This window comes from Anabrus simplex, chromosome 5 (assembly GCF_040414725.1).
Source record: "Anabrus simplex isolate iqAnaSimp1 chromosome 5, ASM4041472v1, whole genome shotgun sequence".
Lineage (NCBI taxonomy): Eukaryota > Metazoa > Arthropoda > Insecta > Orthoptera > Tettigoniidae > Anabrus > Anabrus simplex.
This window is the reverse complement of record NC_090269.1, coordinates 455804404-455827724: the sequence shown is the minus strand read 5'-3', so window position 1 is coordinate 455827724 and position 23321 is coordinate 455804404. Positions and strand designations below refer to the sequence as shown.

At 40.1% G+C, this 23321-nt stretch overlaps 1 long non-coding RNA gene across 1 annotated transcript; it reads right to left on the bottom strand.

Moving 5' to 3' along the window:
- Nucleotides 1-2341: 2341 nt before the first annotated feature.
- LOC137501079 (uncharacterized) lies at nucleotides 2342-22928 on the bottom strand. The gene is made up of 3 exons (XR_011018342.1): nucleotides 22812-22928; nucleotides 8618-8866; nucleotides 2342-2534 (listed from the first exon to the last, which is right to left on the bottom strand). It is a non-coding gene; the product is annotated as an uncharacterized lncRNA (long non-coding RNA).
- Between the last annotated feature and the right edge of the window lie 393 nt (nucleotides 22929-23321).

The following is a 23321-nucleotide window of genomic DNA, read 5'->3' as shown; positions in this document are numbered from 1 at the left end:
AGAGAACATTGAATGTATAAATACCTTTAAATATCTGGGGAGTACTTTATCAAATAACGGTTGTGTCAAGAATGAAGTCTTAAACAGGGTGCAAAAAGATCAAACTTCTTCAATCAAGTGCGCAACGTGGTATGGCACAAATGTTAAAAGAGAAGCAAGTCAACTGCAAGCTTGTGAAATGAAGTTCCTTAGATCAGCCGTACAGAAAACAAGGACAGAAATAGGAATGATCAGATACGAAGAGACCTGTAGGTCAACCTGACCACGGAAGAAAGGCTGTGTTTAGCAAGGCTGAAGTGGCTAGGATACGTTAGGCAGGCGCAGGCGACTCAAACTCCAAGGAAGTATTCTGAAAAGATTGTTCCAGGATGAAGACCAATTGAAGCCATAGGAAAAGGTGGTTAGATCAAAAACATGGGATGCCCTAGAGAGAAAAGAAGCATACCATGACTGTAATAAACGGAGGCACATCCTTCTTAGACATCCTACCCTGCTCCCTGGAATGAATGTAATTGTATTGGTAACTATTACGATTTTTAGACATTTGTCAGTTTTTGCTCCGTTATCTGCTTCTTGTTGTAATAACAGTTTTCCCCTTGAAAACATTAATATGTAGCACTTTTAAAACAATAAATGCCTTGTTGTAGTGTGACAACTTAGACCTCCCATTTTTATGGCCAACAGCGAGATAAATCTAGGTGAGCAACTCTTTTTCAAGGAACCACTTGAGACCTTTGGTTGGAACTCTGGACTCTACTGGAATTTTATTTTATTTAACTGCAAGAAATATTAATTTGGATATGTGTGTAATAATTTTTCTTTTAGGCAATAGGGAAGATATATGGAACTGTAAATGAACATTGCAAGATGCAAGGAGTATATTGATTCAAAAATTATGTAACTAGTAAAATTGTATTTAAGAAAACCTCAAGATTGGATTGTTAACATTGCAAGAGTGATTAAGTGACCTGTATATCATGACGTAATATGGTGAAAATTATTTTTTATGTAACGATGTTTTCGTTGTGAAACAGCCTATACTGCATGTGCAGTCATGGGTGTCGCAATAGGAAATCTCGAGAAGTTGCTATCTTAATATGACCTATTAGCGAAAATTTTGGGAATCTAGTGGAAATTGTTTCCCATTGGTTGGTTGTGAATCGGGCCATTTCCGGACTTTCTGCCGGCTTCGGAAATAGCATGCGTGTGCTCGGCGTTATTTACATCCGACCGCCCTATTGAGCGCAAGCGTGAGGGCTTCCCTCGGGAACTCATGCCTTTCCACGGTAAGTGTCATTTCAATGTTTATCTCAATGTTTTCTGGTTTTGTTTAATGTAATTTTTTACTTTGGTATTTCGGTATTTCCTTGCTTAATGTCATTTTTTAGTTTTAAATTTAACGTGTCCGAGTTAGCCCTTTTCTTTAATTCAACAATTTGTTCATTTGTGTTTTTGGATTCGTAATTGTATCAGTTTGACAAAAGCGTTAAGTTTCAACTGCTTTGTGATTTAACTTTTGTTATTTTTAATATAGCTGAGCTAGAGGATGTTTCTTGTAAGTCTTTTCTCCCCCATAACGTCATACATTCCCATAGACCTCGTAGGGCTTCCTTGCACCTTCCACTCTCCTGTCTTAGTTGTCATTTTTAGGCCTGTAAGGGTTCCCTTGTAATGCGTATCAAAAGATACTCGTCACGTTTCCATGTTCTGATATGAATACACCGCCACTGCGTCATGTTAATATTTCCTTATTCATATTGTTAAATGCCTATATTATTACAACTATTTCTTTATTCTCATTCATTTATGTCAATATTTTTTATTATTATTATGATGATGTGTAGGCGTATTTGTCCCAATTATGGTTACAGATATATCGCAGAATTTTCAAGATCCCATGGGTAGATAATAATGTAACCAGTAAGAAGGTAAACAATCATGCCAGTAAACTTCACATGATTTAACCTTCACAAAATGCAGAAAAGCAGCCTATTTTGGTCACATTAAAAAATAAATAGTACGGCCTGATATAACAGATAACAGATCATAGAAGGCCAGGCAGACGTGGGCGAAGATTAAGTTGGGCAGCAGTGGTTCGACATCATCTATACGACAACTGACATGGAAAGAACAAAATAAGAAAAATTATTCCATGTTAGTTGTCAGACTTCTGTGAGGAAACCATATGAGTAACAACACATGAAATTTATAACCCTTAATTCTGTGAGGAAACAACACCAGAAGAAAAGATGACAAAGAAGTTAAAAGCAAAGAAAATCAACTTCTTTCATGAGTATTTGAAGATGTTGCTCTCATCCTTACCTTATCAATGACACTCATATCTGTGGAAAATCAGCTGATGGTTCATCCGATCAGTGTTCATTCGATGAAACACACTGGACATTGCAGGATATTCTGTTATGCAGCATTCGTCTTGCTCTTGCCCCACCGTATTGTCCTACGCCATTTTAGGACAACGAGAAGAGGATGGAAATCGCTGACAGAATGGTGTAGATAGTGAAGTACTCTACCCCCTGTAAAATACAGAAGAAGAACTAATGAACATACTTTTATCTCTTAATCATTTGTTTTAGACGGTCTGTTGAATTGGACAATTGTCACGACTGTACAATATTTCCCATTGTGATGTTTTAAGAACTATATTTGTAGTTGTCAGCTGAGGATGACCCTTGAAGGGTCGAAACCGGTAGTGTGAATGATAGTATGTAAATGTATTGATAAGGTGGAGGCTTCAGTATCAGTTTCATGTTGTAACTACAATCAATACGGAAATGAAACTCTTAGATTATGACCATGATCCTCATGTTATCATTTTATTTATAATTTGTTCACAGGGCAAGCAATGCAGCTCCTTCAACATGTTTTGCTCATACTTGAGCACCATCAGCCAAAATAACCTAATTCAAGGTAGGTCAGTACATGTCCTAATTTTAATATCTGTTAATGGTTTCATCCTAAATATAAAGGATTACTATGTATTGGAAAGATGGTTTTTATTAATGTATCAACTTATTCTGAATTCAAATACGGCTCTTCAATGAGATTCATAACTTGCAAAATATGAAGGTGACCGAGGTATGAGTGATGCTAATAATACCGTTCCTTATGCAGCCAGTCCCTGTTATGAATGATGTGAAAATATCACTCATAGGGTCGGTTGGTGCATACATTTCAGTGGGCTTGGCAGACTGATATGCAATAGCAACTTCTGACTAAGTGAGGAAAGCAACGGGGAACTACCTTACTCCTCCTTTTTCTAGTATGCCTCTTCAGTGACGCCTGGGCTATCCATGACAGCTGTTGACGGTACTGTGGAGGATCAAACCAGCCTTCGGGCTGAATACCCAAAATACATACATACTGCACCCGCTCACCTCCTGAGTTCAAGGCTAGGCTTAATCTCAGGGTTGATCAGTTATTAAAAGATGTTAAAAATTTTAATCAATAACAAATATATATATATAGGCGCAACAAATGAACACAGGGATGAACGGGGCATGCAAATTAAGGTAAAGGGGGACGGCTCATTCATAGATACAAATTATAAACTCCACAATAGGACTGGGAAGTGACAAATTCCATGGGCATACTGGACTAACTACAATAAAAAGATATGAAAACTTGTTTCCTGTTGAAATTGCAATAAGGAGCAATTTATTTACATAAATCGCACACAACAAGTGATTACAATTATTACACTTAGAAATTTCCATCTTGAAAAATAATACATAGGTACATTTGAATTCACGTCACTACTCTGGTAGTGTGAAATATTTGGTGAATTCGCCCCATGGGTTACTGGGGATCGAATCCAAATCCGTATGAATGGACGTTTCACTGCTGGAGATGATCTTCCGGAGACGAGGGCATGAGAGTAACTATTTACTGTCATCTCCACGTTCCGTTGGACATGAGTCACTTCCCGTATGTACATTCTAGTGGGCCAGATACCCACCGTGGAAATGTTATCGTATCTAAAAAGGGAATTTATTTTACGGACAAACTCTAGCCTATATTTCCAGATTCACAAACATGCCAGGTGTAGCTCGTTAACTCAAAACTTATCTCAATATTTACTTTTGTCAATACGACAAGACGTACGGAAAGGTTCATTACTATGCTCATACAATGAAGACATGTGCCATCCGTGGGTTATTCCGCACCTACCGCCAACAATCTCCCACGTGGAAAACCAACATCTGGTTCCGACCAATTCGACACATGACGACTGTCCCTATCATATCTTCCTATGATTATTAAATAACTATCATTATCATTCTTTATCCGATCATTATATTCTGTGATTACCATCAATTATTTTATTATTATTAATTTCAATTATCATCCTATATTTGATTATATGCTATCCTTTGCCGACGTTTCAAACAAAGGGTCGTTTTTCCTCGTAAATAATCCGCACAAATTAATGATCAGTTTCATAATAAATTATTATTATTATTATTGTAACTTAATTTCACGTGTTACACTACTGTTGGCGATATTTATGGTTAATGCATAAACTCTTACAATTTTGGTCTACTTTGGCACTAAGCAATTAATTTAGGACAAGATTCACTTGTATGTATGTATAATAATAATAATCCATCATCATTATAGACTTATGCCTTTCAGCGTTCAGTCTGCAAGCCTCTGTGAATTTACTAAACGTCGCCACAATCCTTGATTTGCAACTAGTGTTGTGGCCTCATTTAGTTCTATACCTCTTATCTTTAAATCGTTAGAAACCGAGTCTAACCATTGTCGTCTTGGTCTACCTCTACTTCTCTTACCCTCCATAGCAGAGTCCATTATTCTCCTAGGTAACCTATCCTCCTCCATTCGCCTCACATGACCCCACCACCGAAGCCGGTTTATGCGTACAGCTTCATCCATCGAGTTCATTCCTAAATTAGCCTTTATTTCTTCATTCCGAGTGCCCTCCTGCCATTGTTCCCACCTGTTTGTACCAGCAATCATTCTTGCTACTTTCATGTCTGTTACTTCTAACTTATGAATAAGATATCCTGAATCCACCCAGATTTCGCTGCCGTAAAGCAAAGTTGGTCTGAAAACAGACCGATGTAAAGATAGTTTCGTCTGGGAGCTGACTTCCTTCTTAAAGAATACAGTCGATCGCAGCTGCGAGCTCACTGCATCAGCTTTACGGCACCTTGATTCAATCTCACTTACTATATTACCATCCTGGGAGAACACACAACCTAAATACTTGAAATTATCGACCTGTTCTAGCTTTGTATCACCAATCTGACATTCAATTCTGTTGAATTTCTTACCTACTGACATCAATTTAGTCTTCGAGGGGCTAATTTTCATACCATACTCATTGCACCTATTTTCAAGTTCCACGATATTAGACTGTAGGCTTTCGGCACAATCTGCCATTAAGACCAAGTCGTCAGCATAGGCCAGACTGCTTACTACATTTCCACCTAATTGAATCCCTCCCTGCCATTTTATACCTTTCAGCAGATGATCCATGTGAACTACAAACAGCAAAGGTGAAAGATTACAGCCTTGTCTAACCCCTGTAAGTACCCTGAACCAAGAACTCATTCTGCCATCAATTCTCACTGAAGCCCAATTGTCAACATAAATGCCTTTGATTGATTTTAATAATCTGCCTTTAATTCCATAGTCCCCCAGTATAGCGAACATCTTTTCCCTCGGTACCCTGTCATATGCTTTCTCTAGATCTACGAAACATAAACACAACTGCCTATTCCTCTCGTAGCATTTTTCAATTACCTGACGCATACTGAAAATCTGATCCTGACAGCCTCTCTGTGGTCTGAAACCACACTGGTTTTCATCCAACTTCCTTTCAACGACTGATCGCACCTTCCCTTCCAAGATGCCAGTGAATACTTTGCCTGGTATACTAATCAGTGAGATACCTCGATAGTTGTTGCAATCCTTCCTGTTCCCTTGCTTATAGATAGCGGCAATTACTGCTTTTGCCCAATCTGAAGGTACCTTACCAACACTCCACGCAAATTTTACTACTCTATGAAGCCATTTCATCCCTGCCTTCCCACTATACTTCACCATTTCAGGTCTAATTTCATCTATTCCTGCTGCTTTATGACAATGGAGTTTATTTACCATCCTTTCCACTTCCTCAAGCATAATTTCACCAACATCATTTTCCTCCTCCCCTTGAGCTTCGCTGTTCACAACACCACCATGATGATTTCCTTTTACATTGAGAAGATGTTCAAAATATTCCCTCCACCTCTCCAGTGATTCCCTGGGATCTATTATGAGTTCACCTGAATTGCTCAAAACACTGTTCATTTCCTTTTTCCCTCCCTTCCTAAGATTCTTTATTACTGTCCAGAAAGGTTTCCCTGCTGCTTGACCTAGCCTTTCCAGGTTATTACCAAAATCTTCCCATGACTTCTTTTTGGATTCAACAGTTATTTGTTTCGCTCCGTTTCTTTCATCTACATACAACTCCCTATCTGCCTCGGCCCTTGTTTGGAGCCATTTCTTATAAGCGTTCTTTTTACGTTTACAGGCTGCTCTCACTTCATCATTCCACCAAGATGTTCGCCTTTATCCCATCTTTACACACAGTTGTTCCAAGGCATTCCCTGGCTGTTTCTACTACAGCATCCCTATATGCCACCCATTCACTTTCTTTATCCTGAACCTGCTTAATGTCTACTGTTTGAAACTTCTCACTAATCATGTCCATGTACTTCCGTCTAATTTCCTCGTCCTGGAGATTTTCTACCCTTATTCGTTTGCAGACAGATTTCACTTTCTCTACCTTAGGCCTAGAGATACTTAGTTCACTACAGATCAGATAGTGGTCTGTATCATCGAAAAATCCCCGGAAAACTCATACATTCCTAACAGATTTCCTGAATTAGAAGTCTGTTAAGATATAGTCTATTATGGATCCGGTACCCCTAGTTCCCACGTGTAGCGGTGAATAGCCTTATGCTTTAAGAATGTATTTGTAACAGCTAAACCCATACTAGTACAGAAGTCCAGTAAACGCTTCCCATTCCCATTAGCTTCCATATCTTTCCCACATTTACCAATCACCCTTTCGTATCTTTCAGTTCTATTCCCAACTCTCGCATTGAAATCGCCCATTAGCACTATTCTATCCTTGCTGTTTACCCTGACTACGATGTCACTCAATGCTTCATAAAACTATTATTATTATTATTATTATTTTTAAAATGGAAAGTTTATATTTTTATTTCCACTATTGTTTCTAGAATTTAGTCACATACGAAGTATGTTGAGTCCCAATATGAACCACCAAGATCCAATTTACATCGATCGGGACACCACAGTATTCGAAACCGCAACCTTCATTTCCGTACTGCCGTTTATTTTATGGGGACACCATGTCCTCCTGAGACACATCTCAAATCCCATGGCACATCGCAGCTGGGTAACTACATCCAATGCCTGCGATTGCTAACTTAATTCCTTCCTTTTCATTTGAAGTCCCTTTTATTCCACTGGAACTCTTCAAACATGTTACTTAATAATTACTCCTCAGTGCGTGGATTCTGCCAATCATAACACCAGAATCGACCTTACATCATCTTAGGCATCGAGACTTATCTATTTCATCATAAAAAACAGTACAGCTCAATTCTGTAAAATGGTACAAAAAATAGCTATAGAGATATTGATCGGCATAAGTATAGTAAATGCCATCTATATTTCCAATCAACTTGGGAATGAGAGTATATCTGTTACCCAGTTCAAAGAGGGCATTATTGAACAGTTAACAGGTACCGGTATCAAAAATGTTTACATTCCCTCAAAAGTACCAAACAAACAGGTATTACCCCACTGACTGGAGGATGTAGGCTGGTAGGGAAGACAGAGATGCAGTAATTGTTATGAAGAGATCCATCAGGAATCAAGAAGGCCATATGCCATGAGGAAGACTCTACAGTCTAAGTTCAAATGACCAACCTGTGAAAATTTCTTCTGTTTGGACTGTTTCTTAAAAGTGCACAGATTTGTAGTGTGATTGTGATTGTAAAACATAGTTTGACTCATTTCTTCACACAGTCTCATTTGTTATACTTTAAATTCATATGCAAAAAGTGTACCAATTTTGTAATGTGATTGCAAATGAGACAAAGTTACAAATATTTTTTCTAGAAAGTTCATGTAATTTTTTGTCCTATGTTTTGAATTTGTCTATAGGCCTAGACCGTAATATGAGACAATGAACAATGAGTACACTATACAGTACAATATTTTGTTATTTGTACACATGACACGATCACAAAACAATAAATAATGTTAAAATTATTGTGGGTGATATATTACAGTGACGTACAGGCTACGTGGTGCCACATCGGACTCTCAAATGGACAGGCCAAGAATAGATTCATGACGTACTGGCCACCTACTTTCATTTAACATACGTTTACATGTCAAATGTGATGACAGTATGGCACCACGGGGCCCGAGACTTTGAGAGTGCGCGTGAGTCCACAGCGGACTCACGCGGACCGAATGGCATTAAGTTCTGTGAGTCAACGTTGGTCTCACGTGGCACTCAAGGAGTTAAACTGCAATGTATGTTACTTACCACTTGCCCTCCCTCAGCTTGCCAAGACTCATGAGTCACACTGCGCTGTTTCATCCGCACACCAAATCAGTACACAAGTCGCACTAGTCTCCACCGTTCTCTGGCCGTGTGCCCTCTTGCTCCCTGCTTCTCCTCCACCTGTTCATGGGTCATGTTGTTCTGCCAAGTCTGCAATAGTTCACAATCGATAGCTTCCATCTGAACCAGGGTTCCTTGAGTTTGCACTTGGCCACCTTCCACTGCTACGATCTGTATTGTAAAAATTAAAGTGAAGAAATAATTGATCTGCACCAAAACTGAGTATATTATCAAGTTATACATAGTAAGATAGAACCAAGAACAGGACCTCTTAAGAGGATAAACACTTTGATAGGCTAGAGTGAGACAAGATAGAAATAGGAAGGTAATGTGAAAGGAAAAGGACAGTCTGCACATCTTCATACACTGTCAGTCTTTAAAGAACCCCCTTTTCTTTCAATACAGTTAATAAGATACAAGAATAGAGAACATGTTAAACGAGAAAACGTACTATTGAATACAGGCGTGAAAAAGATAAGAGAACAAAGATGAAAACACTTCCCTAACAACAATGCCTTCAAAGGTGGGTAAAGCACAACACAAGAAATGAAAAAATTAATGAAATGGTGTACGGCTTTTAGTGCCGGAGGTGTCCGAGGACAAGTTCGGCTCGCCAGATGCAGGTCTTTTTATTTGATAGCCGTAGGCGACCTGCACGACGTGATGAGGATGAAAAGATGATTAAGGCGACACATACACCCAGCCCCCGTGTCGACGAAATTAACCAATTATGGTTAAATTTCCCGACCTTGCTGGGAATCGAACCCAGCACCCCTGTGACCAAAGGCCAGCACACTAACCATTTAATCATGGAGCCGGACAAAACAAATATGAATATATTATTGCAGATCACACTCTTTCTAAAACAAATGTTAGCTCACTGGGTTATGAAACATGGTTTTCTGGTCACACTCTTCCACCCTGAATTATTTGGAGATTGAACTCTGCCATCTGCAAGAAAATGACTGACCACCATCTTGAATCAAAACCGCCGGAATGCGACAACTCCTTGATCGACTCAAATCAAAACTCAAAGGTGCGAGTTTCAAAATACAAGCCACCGCTGAAAGATGTGGACACCTATTTCCTGGATTGTAAGTTAGTCTTCATTAGTAAGCAATTTCACAACTATCAGTATCCATAACTGAGCTACCAAAAAACCCGCTTGTCAACTTCACACAATAATTTTCCTAATCTGTAGGTAGGCAACAAATATTCACTACCGTTCACTATATCACTCAACACAGAAATTTCTAACTTCTGAATGGGATGCGAAATAAAAGCACAAACAGGCTTCCTCAGTTATTCAGCAATTTCACAGAAAACCAGTGCACCAAATTGAACATGCTGAGGCTAATAGCTTGCTTTCCAATGGTGTAATTTAGCGTGTAAAGTTCAGGAATTAAAGGACTTTTCTCATTTTCACACAACTTTTCCTGACCTGCCTCATGAGGTGAGGGCTCTTATCTGTGTTGAAAATCACGTTCCTTTCACAAGGGATGACAAAGAACATTTTCAGAGATAGGAAAAATGTGATCGTACTAAAGGGTAAGGGCGAAAATTTGTGATGCAATAATCATTATACAGATTTAACACGACGTGAATCGAGACTTCAAATTTACAATGCGCTAAGTGAGAAAACGTCTTAATGATGAATGCACTAATCAGGTTTCACTGTGTATAACTTACCCTGCACTGGTTTTGTTCCTTTCCTTTATGTATAATGAGCTGCAGGATTCCTTTCCTCTCTTGTTTGTCCTGTGTTCGTAGTCTTTTACCACCTGTATTCATCTTAATCATTTTCTCTCTTTCCTCATTCTATGTTTATCCAACTTTCTTATCATACATTTCCCATATAAAAACTCACCAGTCAAGAAGATCTCTCAGTGAGTTCTAGCAGAAGTGAGATCAATGTGAGCAACTGTTATTTCTTAACACTTCTAAGTGCGAGCATTTCAAAATCCAGCCTTCACTGGACGATATTTAAAGGCTAGCATACCTGTGCACCAAACTGTTTTATGATACTATATCTCTGTTAATTTCAAACCAATTTTGATTATATTGGAAATAGCTTTTTGGTCCACCATATACTGTATAGTGTGTTTAGTCTTGTAGCAAGGTAATTTGCATACGGATTCAAATTTGTCTACAGATATGAATCAAATAAAGGGCGTGACAATGGTACAATTTTTCGAGAAATAAAACCTAAAATTTAGTTTCTGTACCTTTCCCATCAACATGAAGAGGGCTAAGATAACATCTAATTGTCATTGAATGGAATCAATTTCCTTACCCTAGATCGGAATGGATTTTACCCTAGATCGGAATGGAAATAACATTCCTTGGGACTAGAGCTAAATCTTGGGATGAAAAGACTTTAAAAATACTCATTTCTTAAGTAATTATTCATGTTATCCCAGTAAAAAATTTACTGCAGAATTATCGCATCTAGCACGAAACAACACTGTTTTGTATCAATCCGGTAATATCAACATCAGTCATTAGAATTGTAAACTACTATTCTCAAACACTAAAACACTCATTTAATATGCCTAGTAGAGCAACGCTAGAAAAATTATCCTTTATTATCGACACCATTTGCGGGAGGAGTACATGAGCAAACAGTCTAATTTTACACATCGATAACAAGGTGAAAAATAGTTAAAATGAATCGATAGATATATGAAACAAGAGAATAAAGCTATCTAGATGGCTGTGAAAATACCTCGGACATAGTTCAAAGGAAAATCACGAGATGGAATGACAATGCAGATGCATGTCAGAGATATCACTCCACAGCAGCAGACAGCTACTGCACAACGTGTGCTACACGTCACTCCACGCTGTGGAGTTAAGAAAAAAATTTCTTTAGAAGAGATTCAGTACTTTGAATTTTTTGGTACATTAAAAGAAACTTTCCAGGAAAGGCTAAATTATGGATTTTAGAAGAGTTCCTATGTACCCGATGAGCATGAGACAATGAGTCACCAGAATAACCATTCGCTTGCAACAAAGCAGTAAACGTTTGACGCCATCTTCAAACACTTGCAGGCCAACGTGATAGTCTAGAGCAGAGAGGGGATCATCCTGAAATGTAAGACAGCTCAATAGAAGCTTTTTTCTATGCTGTACTTTATTTTGTTCAGTGATTAATTTCACTTCTTAAAACAAACTTACATACCTCACAAACTGTATGTATACCAGAATAATCACAGTATTTTTTTTATATTCAAAATTTCATGGTGAAAATTTGGGACACATTGACCACTTAGGTTAGACTCTGTATATTTAATTAGTAAATCTGTCCTCAATAACTGAAATATCAAAATAAAAGCTGCATTCAGAAACATTTTTTCATTTGCAGAACTTATCTTCATAACTTTATACAGCGATGGGAAAAGTACAGAATAAAAGTAATTGGGCAGAATTACAGTTAAATATTTCTCATGTAACTCAAATACAATTACTGGTGATCGTATTCCTTGGTCTAGAGAAGGCATATGATAGTGTTAATAGAGAAAAGCTGTGAGAAATGCTGGAAAGAAAAGGATTTGGAAGGCAATCAAGGAAAATAGCGAAAGCCATGTATAACAAATATTTCAGTTCTGTCCAGACTCCTTTAGGGAGAACAGATTGGTTTAGAAACCAAACTGGACTAAAACAGGGAAGTGCATTATCTCCACTTACGTCTATAATGGTTATGGATGAAATTCTAAAGGAAACAAAGACAAGATATGGAGAGGATATGAAAATATTGTTGTTTGCAGATTACAGTGATCTGGGCAGTGCAAATCTAACTAGAGGCTTTAAATGACAATATTGAGAAATGTCATATGAAAATGAGCGTGGAGAAGAGCAAAACAGTGCTGATGACAGGAGAAAGAGAAGGAAAAGGTATTGTTGGTATCAGGGGAATAAACCTTGAGGTGGTTGAATGCTTCAAATATTTGGAAAGTGAAATAATGCAAGACGCTAGGAGACCAGCAGAACGGTACAAGTGGGAAATACGTTCTAACAGAATGTAATGAAACCTGGTTGGAGACAGAAGTTCCTATAAAATATGCAGAGAATGTAGATGATGTACTATACCCCCATATTAAAGTATGGACTTGGAATTGACAGCAAGAGTAAAATTCAGGGCACTGAGATGAAGTTACTGAGGAAAAAGGTAGGGAAGACAAGGAGAGAGAGTAAGAAATGTTGAGGTCAGAAAAGTGATAAGGGTAAAAAAAAAAACAACTGAGTGATAGGATGCAGAAGATTAAATTGAGATGGTCTGGACATGTTATGAGGATGGAGGAGGGAAGGCTACCACAACAAATGTTGGAGGCTAAGACAGAAGGAAAGAGGGCAAGAGGGAGGCGGAGAACAATATGGATGGACTGTCGAGAACAGTATAACAAAAAGATTACTGGACTGGAATACAATTACTGAAGAGGAGTGGTGGGAGGAAAGGCAACCTGGCAGGAGCTGGACAAGGGGAAATAAAAATGATGAAAATTACCAATTGTCTGCCTCTGCGGTGTAGTGGTTAGTGTGATTAGCTGCCATGCCCAGAGGCCTGGGTTCAATTCCTGCCCTGCCACAAAATTTTAGTAGTACGAGGACTGGAATGCTGTCCACTCAGCCTCGGAAGGTCAAACGAGTAGAGGGGGTTCGATTCCCACTTTAGCCATCCTCAAAGGGGTTTTCCACTTTTTCTCCAGGAAAATGCTGGGATGGTACCTAACGTAAGGCCATGGCCACTGCCTTGCCCAATCTCTTGCAATCCTCCCAGCCCCCACAAGGTCCATGTTCAGACTTGAGGCCGCCTGGGCGAGGTACTTCTCAGTTGGACCCCGGACGCTTGAGGACACTGCCTTAGAGGCGTAACAGGTGGGATCCCTCGCTGAATCCAAGAGGGTAAATGCATTTAATAATAAAACAACAAGCAATCAGTAGAATTACAGTTAATTCACAGAATGAGAGCTAATCACTGACTTTCTTTTTTCTTCACATGGGGCTGCATTGATCACTCATTTTTTTTCTAAATCAAAGAGGCCATAAATGGCCATCATCCCTAAGTGAGACTAAACTTTGCTTGGGAACTATGATTTTGAAAGTTTATTTAGTCACATTCTTTTTTAAAAATTATTTTCATATTTATTCAAATAAGGCAATGGAAATTCAACCCCTTTGCCATCACTTGTTCATTCCACTTGCATTCTTGACAAGGTAGTACATGATTAAGTTTCAGTCCGGTGGTATTTGAAGGTGCTCAAATACGTCAGCCTCATGTGGGTAGATTTACTGGCATGTAAAAGAACTCCTGCATGACAAAATTCCAGCACCTCGATGTCTCCGAAAACCGTACAATGAAGTTAGTGGGACGTCAAGCAAATAACATTATTACACTCCTTTAGGGAACCTAAATTATTTGTCCCGAATGAGTAAATTTATAATACTAATATAATGGGTCCATTAATGGACTTTATAAATTTTCAGGCTAACTCATTCCTGTTGCCAGCATTTCACCCCAGTGTGCTAATTTGGGCTTGCAAGTTGGTGAAAAGCACACCTACGAAGACGCATGGCTAGTGCATACCGTGGAGACCACTGTCCAATAATGGACCCAATATTATAAACATACTCCTTCAGCACAAATAATTTAGGATCCCTATATACTTCATGGCTTTACTTCTAAATTGGTGTTTTGACTGATTCTGGCTCTGCCTGGTGGTTATGCGCTGAAACAGACATCCAGCCAATCCCAAACTGCCATTCATATCGACATATCTCGTAGCCTAACTGCCGATTCTAAATTTACATTCACCACGTGGTTAACGTAACTCGCTCAGCATGTATGTTATTTGGTACAGTTTGCGATCTTATGCATTTTTCTTCAGTAATTTGTGTTTTTCATGTGAGTCTATCTTTCTAGTATAGTACAGTATAGTGTAATTAGCATAGCATAATTTAGTACAATAGAGGTTTAATAGTTCAGTGTATAACAATATAGCTGTAGTTTTATTTATGCCCGTGTGTTGGTTAGTGTACTTCGTGCATATTTAGCATGTCTCAGTGTAATTTGGAAAATACAAGTGGCAAGAAAGTGACTCAGATCAGTGGAGTGTTCCCTTTGTAGGCCATAACCTTCCTGTGCTAGCCATTAGCGGTGAGTGATGTGTTATTTCCTCATTCTCTCTTAATATATTCTCTTTTTACTGTTGGATGTTTCAAGAAAGTGTTGTTTTGTGAATTTGTTTTCAATCCAGACTCATTAGCTATTCTGAGTACGGTATTACATTTTGTGAGGGCTGTTTACCACGGTCGTATTGCATCAGCTGTTCTCACTGCGGTAGCGCGCTGGCAACAGAGGCAAGGCGCTGCTCATTTTTGTGGAATGAACTAGTACGATCCTCAAAAAAGTAAAGGAACATAGCACAAAAAGAATGAGATACAATAGCACCTCGATTCTCCGTTTTTGGAGGGACCATGTAAAGAACCGTACAACACGGGGAAATGGAAAATCCAGGAACGAATGAACCATCAACAATTTGGCTAAACAAAACAAAAATGAAATTATGTATACTTATAATCTTACAACACCCCTGAACCAAATCAGACAACAGCCCCAAAGGACCTTCCGCCTACCAAGCGACCACTGCTCGGTCCGAAGACCTGCAGATTACGAGGTGGGGCATGGTCAGTGTGACGAATCCAAACTCCATCTTCTCCACTGTAGATTCCGTTGAGTTCTTCGTTCGTAACTCCGAGCTGGGAACATTACCAGATGACACGCACCAGGTCTGTGTGCTCTGGGACTCAAATAGGCAGGGGCGTCACTCCCTCGGCAGGGGTGCCTCTGATGAGGGTCCCTACCTGCTACCTCCTCAGTTCAATAACACAGAAAATTATCTTCACCTAATTTAAGTAAAGTACTTGTTTCCAGCCCAAGTCAAGGCTTGGAAGTGGAGGCCTTGCCTGCACATGCTAGAAACGCATCCATGGTTCCTCCACATGGGCGAGGTGAAGTGGGGCTGCTGGTGACTGAGGTGAAGGCTCACAACGGGGTGCTGGAACCAACACATCACTTTGCTCTACATAGCCTGGATGAGCCATGGGTTGGGTAAAGGGTGATCCAAACCTAGGAGGAAAGTCATGGCTGTCATGATGATGCCAAGTGGAGACCACATGAGTAGGCCTACTGAAGGGGAAACAAACCTGGCTAGGTTTGGGCCAGGGGCAGACCGCTGGATGGACGTGGTCTCTGCTACGGAGAGCCTGAGTTGCGGTAGGACAATGTCTGGCTGCATGCCTCACCATGGATGGTGAAAATGCTCAACACCCTAAAAGGGGAAAAAACCCTACGATTGACTGAAATATGGATGCCTATAAAAGAACCAATTTCAAAAATTTCAACATCAAGGGAAGGCAAGGAAGCTCCAGTAGAGCAGATCCGGAAGCAAGCCCAAGATTTAAAAAAATGGAGACAGAAGTCCCAACTGGACAGGCTGTCACCAACTCAAAACAAGAAATGGCAACAGAAGCTCCAGTAGAGCAGACTGCTGTCAGAATCAATCAGCACGATAACAAACTCCTAACACAAGAGTGGAGAGTACTGAATGCCACTTCAATCGATAAGATAGGAAGGACAGTCATTTTAGCCCTTTGTGAAAGAGACTTTGAAGAGCTAAAAAAGCTCTAAGGTTAAGCTCGGACTTGGGCAGATCAAGTTTCAAATCATCAGGAGAAAAACGAAACCCAATGTTGATCAAGATGGAGCTGAAGGTCCTTCAGGACAATCTTCATTATAAAAAAGCAGATGTGGCCAATTTCGCCAGGAAGTTCAAGTCCGAGGCTGTTGACGTGGCCCTTATTCAAGAGTCATGGGCAGTCAAGGGCAGAGTAGCAGGACTGGCGGAATCTGGAGGTAAGCTGATGTACGATACAACATCGGAAAAAACCAGAACATATCTTCTTATGAACAGGAAATTAAAATGTCTTATGTTGCAGGAACACTGTTTACGGACTTAACCATGGCCAAGATTAAACTTGGAAATTGGGAGGGACCCAGAGAAATAACCATAGGCTCTGCATATCTCCCATATGACTCGACTAATCTGCCCCCATCAGAAGAAGTTGAGAACCTAATTTGCAACGCAAAGAGGAAAGGCGAACACCTAGTCCTTGGAGCAGATGCAAATTCACACCACACGGCATGGGGCAGCACGAACTGCAATGCAAGAGGTGAGTCTTTATTAGAGTTTATTATTGGATGAGTTGACGATACTAAACTTAGGAAACAAGCCTATATTTATAAATAAAAATCGTAGGGAGGTAATTGACATTACACTAAGCACTACGCATATTGCAAACTTTATTAAAGACTGGAAGGTGCTGGAGGAACCATCATTGGCAGACCACCAGCACATCCAATTTGCAATAAATGCGAGACTACATGGAATTGAGGCGTACAGAGAACCAAAAAGAACTAACTGCGATAGATACAGAGAAGTTCTACGGAAGGCTGTACAAAAAATTCCAACTAACAAGGTTAGAATGTTGTATAGAATATCATCTAGAAATGGTACGTGGGACATATATCATAGGAAACTCGCTGAGTATAACCTAGAGATACAGAAAGAAAAAAGAAAATCTTGGAGACTGTTCTGTGAGAAAGTGGAATCACACACTGAAACAGCAAGTCTCCAGAAGGTTCTGAAAGCAACCCATATAAATCAAGTGGAGGCACTGGAGAAACCAGATGGGTCATTTACTCAGGCGGGGAGGGACACACTGCAGATACTAATGGCGTCTCACTTTTCTGAGGCTGAGGAGATGACAGAAGAAGCGGTTGGAACAGAGACCAAAGCTCTAAGAGCAGACTGGAACTGTGCCAACAGAATAATAAAACATAACCATGTAAAATGGGCAATCGAGAAGTTTCATCCTATAAAGGCTCCAGGGCCAGATGAAATACTTCCAATACTCCTAACGGAAGTACGGGAGATACTCGTCAATGCCCTGACGGACCTTTTCAGACCTAGTCTAGCCTTAGGGTATGATGTCACCATGGACGAGTTCCGTGTATTTCTAGGACTTATGTTTCACATGGGTGTTGTGCAAGTGTCTCGTATTAGGGATTCCTGGAAAACACACAGGTTATTCAACATTCCATGCTGTAGGAACTACACGAATAGAAATAGATTTCTACTTCGACTGAAGTGTCTCCGTTTTGCAAGGAACCCAGCTGAGGGAGATCCAAAACCAGCAGATCGTTTGTATAAAATACGACCAATGATAGAGTACTTCAATGATAAAATTAAGGAGGTTTATGAACCTGGTAGGGAGCTGTGTATTGACGAATCCATGATGTTACGGCATGGTAGGCTGATGTTTCGTCAATACATAAAATAAAATAAAATAAAAATAAAAAAATGGCATCAAGCTGTATATGCTCATGGAGACTGATGGAACGGTTATAAATTTTACTGTCTACACTGGGATAACAGATGACTTAGGTGGGAAAGAAAGACCATGCTGCAAAGGTAGTGCTCCATCTTATGCAAGGTCAGCTAATTTTAGGACATGCACTCTAAATGGACAATTTCTATGATAGCTATTCTTTATCGCTACTCTTCTCAGTAATGGGACACATTCGACTGGTGCACTCAGAGTTGGCAGGAAGGAAACGCCACTCAGCATAGTTGAGAGCAACTAAAAGTTGGCGAAGTTATCTGCTCTTATGCTAACGGCATAGCCATGGGAAAGTGGCGGGATAAGCGTGAGGTAAGATTCGTTTCGACAGAATATGAGCTCGACATGGTAGAGGTCAGCAACAAGAGAGGGGCCAAAAAACTGAAGCCTAAAGCAATAGTGGAGTATAATAGACATGTTAGGCACAGATCGCCATGACAAAATGATTTCCTACTATCCTTTCACAAGAAAAACAACAAAGTGGTATCGAAAACTGAGAATTCATGTGGTTGAAATGGTATTTTTGTGTGAAATGTTCAAAAACTTATTTTTTTGTTGTAAAGAAGCTTTGCAATCGAACAAAACATTTTCCTCGTTCCACTTCATTACCAGTCATGACGCACATGCAACGTCAAACAGCACCGAAGGCGAAAAGCTCATCGGTAGTGCCGCTGACGCAGCGTGGCTCGTATGCACATAAATAATATTGAAATAATTAAAATAACAATCTAAAATGCACAAGGGCACAGAAATGAATCCTTTAAACAAAAACAGTACTACGGTACCTCGGTAATGGTTGCCCATATCCGAGCGGCCGCGAACGTGATAACAAAGAGATTTTTTTTTTTGCTAGGGGCTTTACGTCGCACCGACACAGATAGGTCTTATGGCGACGATGGGATAGGAAAGGCCTAGGAGTTGGAAGGAAGCGGCCGTGGCCTTAAGGTACAGCCCCAGCATTTGCCTGGTGTGAAAATGGGAAACCACGGAAAACCATCTTCAGGGCTGCCGGTAGTGGGGCTCGAACCTACTATCTCCCGGATGCAAGCTCACAGCCGCACGCCTCTGCGCTCACGGCCAACTCGCCCGGTGAGATAAATTTTTGTAATGATAAATATTAGTAAAGAGCAGAATAACATTGAAAATCCAATAAAAGTTCATGAAAATACACCCTTTTTTGCATTATATTACCGTCGAATTGTAATATATATGAAAGAGAAAACAAAAGACAAAAACGAAACAAGCGGGACTCGATCCAGTGAACCAGCGACTACGGAGCTTGAACGCTAACCACTTGACAATCGCTGTTTCGTGCTCACGATCGCAACGCAACGGTACATATTCGACGCGAAAACTTCTCTGCGATTTTCGCGAGAACGGTTTTTTTCTTACTAGTTGCTTTACGTCGCACAAACACAGATAGGTCTTATGGCGACGAAGCGACAGGAAAGGGCTAGGAGTGGGAAGGAAGCAGCCGCGGCCTTAAGGTACAGCCCCAGCATTTGCCTAGTGTGAAAATGGGAAACCACGAAAAAAAAACCATCGTCATGGCTGCCGACAGTAGGGTTCTCCCGAATACTGGCCGCACTTAAGCGACTGCAACTATCGTGCTCGGTTTCTCGAGAACGCCTTAGTAATACAACTTACTATTTTAATCCAATTTTATACGGTATTCTTCTTCATTGGTTACCCCCCCCCCCTGGTCGGTTTTCCCCTCGGACTCAGCGGGGGATCCCACCTCTACCGCCTCAAGGGCAGTGTCCTGGTCGGGGGATACATCTGGGGAGGATGACCAGTACCTCGCCCAGGCGGCCTCGCCTGCTATGTTGAACAGGAGCCTTGCAGGGGGATTTCCCTGGAGGAGAAGTGGGAAACCAAGGAAATCCACTTCCAGGATGGCTGAGGTGGGAATCGAATCAGATGACCTCCCGAGGCTGAGTGGACCCCGTTCCAGCCCGCGTACCACTTTTTCAAATTTCGTGGAATCGAACCCGGGTAGCAGCTAACCACACTAACCACTACACCACAGCGGCATGTTTTAGAATATTTGTCACGAAAAATGTCCGATGCATGACAGTTCTTTGAAATTACTGATGATAAAAAAATCAGCAAAATGCAAATTTTACGCGACGGGTGGTGGCATATCAAATGTGTGGGATCATATCAAGAGGCACCACGAATGATATGCAGTGTTTGAACTACCAGTTCATAGAAATTGAGTGGTTAGTTCACACTTCATAGGAGTGAACGACTCATTCACGAGTTACCCGTCACTCTTTGTTCGCGGACGGCCAGTATTTAAATCATCCTAGTTGATATGATGACAATGACGGGTAGTATTTTTCGGAAGATTCGGGACATTAGAAGTGGAAAAAATAATATTCACCTTTATAACTTTAAATTGTTAATAATGCAGAGGGAAAATGTTACCTGACGTGCAATAAATTAACAAACTGAATGATTACCAATTATTTACAGTACTTAATGTAGGTTTAAAAATACAATGACTGTTACCTAATATTATACAAGTACAACCTTGGGGAGTGGAATCGGAGGTAAGGCTTTTGCGGATGATGTTATTCTCTATAGAGTGATAAGTTACAAGATTGTGAGCAACTGCAACGTGACCTCGAAAATGTTGTGAGATGGATAGCAGGCAATGGTATGTTGATAAACGGGGTTAACAGTCAGGTTGTGAGTTTCACAAATAGGAAAAGTCCTCTCAGTTTTAATTACTGCGTTGATGGGGTGAAAGTTCCTTTTGGGGATCATTGTAAGTACCTAGGTGTTAATATAATAAAAGACCTTCATTGGCGTAATCATATAAGTATGATTGTAAATAAAGGGCACAGATCTCTGCACATGGTTATGAGGGTGTTTAGGGGTTGTAGTAAGGATGTAAAGGAGAGGGCAAGTAAGTATCTGGTAAGACCCCAACTAGAGTATCGTTCCAGTGTATGAGACCCCAACCAGGATTACCTGATTCAAGAACTGGAAAAAATCCAAAGAAAAGCAGCTCGATTTGTTCTGGGTGATTTCCGACAAAAGAGCAGCGTTACAAAAATGCTGCAAAGTTTGGGTTGGGAAGAATTGAGAGAAAGAAGAAGAGCTGTTCGACTAAGTGGTATGTTCCGAGCTGTCAGCGGAGAGATGGCGTGGAATGACATTAGTAGACGAATAAGTTTGAATGGCGTTCATAAATGTAGGAAAGATCACAATATGAAGATAAAGTTGGAATTCAAGAGGACTAATTAGGGCAAATATTTGTTTAAAGGAAAGTGAGTTAGGCACCAAATGAGATGTTCAATAAATTTCCAATTTCTTTGCAATTATTTAAGAAAAGGCTTGGAAAACAAGATAGGGAATCTGCCACCTGGACGACTGCACTAAATGCAGATTAGTAGTGATTGATTAGTTACGCAGTTATACACCTACATTACAAAGTGTGCACCACAAATATCCGGTGAACGGTTAAAGATGTAGGCAAATTTTTTTCACTTTCAGTAATGATACCAAGGGGCTAATAATCTGACTTACAGTACTGTTTCATGGCGTTAATATTTTCCGAGATCATGGTACTAACTTTGCTTTTTTAAACGGTACCTAACACAATATTTTGTACACACAGCCCTAAATCAGCACCGTGATAATTTTGTAAATGGGACAAGTACTTCGAAACGTGCGTCATTTGCTAGCTGAGAACTGCCCTGTTCGATTCGCGCTCTGTATGAATCATTAGCTGTTGACATACGGAGTTGCTAGATAGGCATTCTTCCTATTGTGCTCAGAAGTACAATATGATCAAATGCATGATTTGACACCTTTAATATCGCCGTAGGTAACAGGTAAATGAAAAACGGATACAGACCTTTAACTACACCAGATAACATAGCCCTGTGAACGTGATCTAAGTACACAACTTAAACGATATTTTGTCACATATAGGCTACTTCCGTGCCAGCGTAACTGATACATCGGTGACAAATTAGCAGGCTGCGATTTATCGACCATCTTAGTTACAGACCTCGAAACTTACTACCTATAACTTACATTTTTGATAAGACTGAACGAGCTATTTCATTAAACACTCCCGTATATACTAACCATATTCCAGAAGATATCATCTGACCCAGAAACGCTCTTTTCAATAGAACTGGATTAAATTGTCTCCAATGTGTTTTAAAAATCCTTCGATATGAACACTAACGTCCAACGCGAATGTCAAGAAATGTCAAGAGGCAAAGCCTGATTGATCTACTAGAGTGAGACCTATCCTGTTAAACTTTTTAAGTATTGTATGAAAACTGCACGTAGATCATTTTGCAATTTATGTACCGGTAATTAAAACATGTGTAATAAAGCGCAACTGTATCAAAATGAGGGATGGTTTACAGTTTAATGATACTTTATCTGTAGTTAATAGCCCTATGCATGATGTAGGAGCAGCTGACAGCCCAAGTCCCAAGATTGCAGAGACAGTTCGAGGCAGTTTTGCTGACTAATTTCAAAAATGTGATTGAGATGCATTAACTTCAAAACAGGAAGGGGCTGTCAACACTTGATATACCCCATTTTTGTTATACGCTCCTCTGAAGAGATTAAAAATTTGCCTTGTGTGTGTAAAAAAATATTAAAATAAAGGAATGATCATACTTACCACGTTCACCTATTAATAATTCTTCGTATATAAACTCGCTCATTGTGGAATTAAAAAAGAAGTTCAAGGTGACACGTACCCGTTGGCCTGTGTGAAGTGGCAGACTGTTAAACAGCGTGGCATAGACTGCTGCAAGTGTTGGCCTTGGGCCCAGCCAGGGGTAGCTGGGGAAAACCGACATGATGGCGGAAGGGGAAGTTTGTGCTCGCTGGCCACAACTGCACTGTACAATGTGTTCTCCACTGGCGTAATAATATTAGTCTGCATTTTTATTCTTTTCTCAGCGAATTTCAGATTTTGCGGAAATAAGTTGCAAATGCCTCCCCAGAATGTACAGACTGCCTCCAGAACTTCATTTCAATGTGCAGTACGAAGACGACGTGTCACAACAAGTTGTTCTTACAATGTTGCGGCGAGTAATTTGTACCGTTGCAGTAACATACTTTTGTTTCTATCCTCAGTAGCGGCGACTGGAAAATAGAAGTGGGGGGGACTGCAAAAAAAAAAGTT